The sequence below is a fragment of the Macrobrachium rosenbergii genome, chromosome 1, assembly GCF_040412425.1.
Source record: "Macrobrachium rosenbergii isolate ZJJX-2024 chromosome 1, ASM4041242v1, whole genome shotgun sequence".
Lineage (NCBI taxonomy): Eukaryota > Metazoa > Arthropoda > Malacostraca > Decapoda > Palaemonidae > Macrobrachium > Macrobrachium rosenbergii.
The window spans coordinates 13,386,732-13,389,613 of record NC_089741.1 but is presented as its reverse complement, the minus strand read 5'-3'; positions in this window follow the sequence as shown (position 1 = coordinate 13,389,613).

Here is a 2,882-nt window from a genome sequence, read left to right as displayed (position 1 = left end):
ATTAAGTCTTACTAGGAATTGTCCATTTTCACAAAGTCTGGTAAGTCTTCATTAACTAATAACACATCTGTATCACCTAGGTTTTTATCTGTTACAATTCTAAGACAAACCTTTGTCAGACCTTGTGGATGCAGTATAACGCTATTGTTTAATTTGAGTTTTACAAGATTATCATCGGCAGTACTAACTAAGCAGATCTCTTCTGCATTCTGTGCATCAGCAGTGTAACAGACATCAGTATCATCTGAACTTTCATCTTGTGGTATCACAGAACCTATCTCTGTCATTTTTAGGTTGCCTAGCAGCAACACCTCATTGAGATACTTCTCTTCCGTATCTTCTCTTATTATTAAGTGACTACAATCTATTAGCGTGTCAGGATCGTCAGGTTGGGAAAAAGAACTAAGTTCTTCGGAGGTATCTACTTGTCGTGCACTTGAGTTATCAGGTTCATACCTGCTATCTGAGAATTCCTCCTGAGTGGCTTCTAGGCTTTTAAAAGTAGTTTGTCTATCTTCTCCTATTTCTTCTATCATTGAATTTCTACACACTGTCCTACCCGGGTTAGCATTAAATTCTATTTCTATCTGTTGGATGTCTACTTCTTCAGATGAGGCTGTCTCAGGTAAAGTGATCAAGTTTATCTGAAACTGTTCCTCTTCTTCAAGAGAGCAAACATTTCCTCTATCAATTTCCTTGATAGTTATTCTTCCATTGCTACAATCTAATGTAATTCCACATCTTTTCATAGCCTGGAAGGAAAATAGAGCTTGAGCTGGAAAATATTTCTCTTCCAACACCACAAACTCTTCCCTGTATTTCTTATTTAGAATTTCTATCTCTAAATTGACATTGCCTATAGCCCTTATTTGCTTTCCAGCGATCCCCTTTATGGTCCTATAGGATTCTCTCATTTGGGAAAGCTCACAACCTATATGTTTTGTTAAAGTGCCTTTATCTATGATACTTACAGTACTGCCTGTATCCAACAATATGGAACTCAGTACACCTTCTAAGTGTACTTGTATGATAGGCAACTCTTCCTGACACGTATTAAAATTCTTTACAGAAAACACTATTTCATTACTTCGAGTAATGTCTGTTGGGGACACATCCTTATTCACTGTCACTATTTCTTTCTGTAAGGATGGACCTTTCTGCTGCACTCTCTGTGATTGTCACTGAGAATCCCCTTGATTTGGGTTACTGGGGAGGTATTCTGATTATTAGGCTGAGTATTTGGTTATTTTGAGACCCTGAGAATTTCCCTGTTTGTTGTACCAACAGTTCTGGATTAAATGTCCTGTCTTATTGCAATTCGAACACCATTTGTTTCTTCTACAATTCTGTGTTGTATGGTTGTTATAACCACAATTTCCACAACTTTGTCTCTGCCTATTGAACTGTGGCCTATTATTCCCTGAATTTTGGCCTTGACTAGCTCCCCTCTGTCCAGGAGTCCTGTTATTTCCACTGTTATTTCCATTAGTTCCAGTGGTATTCCCATTGTTACCTCTATTTGGCGGCCTACCTTGATTGTTTCTATTTGATTGATTAAATCTCCTATTGTTGTTCCCACCATTTCTATCAAACGAATTTCTATTTCCTGATACCTAGACCTAGCTTGCCCTGATTGGTTTCTATTGGACTGATTGCTATTATTTCTTGGGTTTCCACTAGCTACGGTTCCCGTAAAATCTGCACTACTACTTGATGAATTCTGTTTTACTTTCCTTTCTATGTACATCAAAGTTTGTACAATTCCATCATTTGGCTTCCTATCACAGTACTTCTTTAAGGCTACTCTTTCTTCCTTACCCAAAGCATCGTAGATTGGTCCTAATGACATATATCTAAGTACCTTGGATATACTAGCTAAATCTGTTTCATCATCATCAAATTCATCCTTCCTTCCAACAACAATTCCTACAGCTTTCATATCTGTCGTCACTCTATCTATAGCTTCTTCTACTCTAGTGGCTAAAACTAAGTGATTACCCTCATATTTTTGATGATGGAAAGTTCCTATGTTATACCATGGATCTTTCTGTGCTTCTGGTTGCCAAAATTGTAAGCACTGTTTCTTGAATTCGTTAAACAGAGTAATATTCCTAAAAAGTACTGAATGAAGAACTGTATGTGCATCACCATGTTCCATACTAACATACAAGAGTGCTTCATCTATTTTCTTTCTCTCATCTGTGATACCAGCAGCTGAAATTCTGCTTTCTGTGTCTGCTATCCATCGATTTACACCATATTCTTCTAATCTACTTTTATCTACATTACTTGGGTCTACCGTTCCACAAAATCTAGTGGCTTGGTTATTACGGCGGCTTGCGCCATGTTGTAATTTCTAGGTACAATGGAAGTTATTGGGTTAGTGGTTACAACTGAAGGGTTAGGCGCACTCGGTAAACTAAGTGGGGACCTTGACTACGAGAACGTCTGGGTCTAGTATTACTAGGATCAATTGGTCTAGAAAGTCGTTCAGGTACAGGTCTTAGGTTATATGGAGTCTGGTCTTCGCTTCTTGTCTGTTGCAGTCGGGCAATAACTTCATCAAAAGTGTTATTCATATTAATTCATAAAATATTCAATGATTCCAAGAATGAAAAATGAAAAAAAAAATAAATTTGAGAATCAGGTACTTACTTCAATTGCATGTTTGCTGAGTTGACTGTATCCTCTATACAAAAAAATTCAAATTTTTCCTAACTCATTCCTTCATAGGACTCTCTCACAATCTGAAAAAGTCTGATATTAGTATTTATGTATACAATTGTTTGGGTTCCACTGCAAAATGCTGCGTCAAGTGTATAAAAAAAAAATTATTATGATAGAATAATTTAAACAGAATTGTCTCTATCACCAAGTGAACG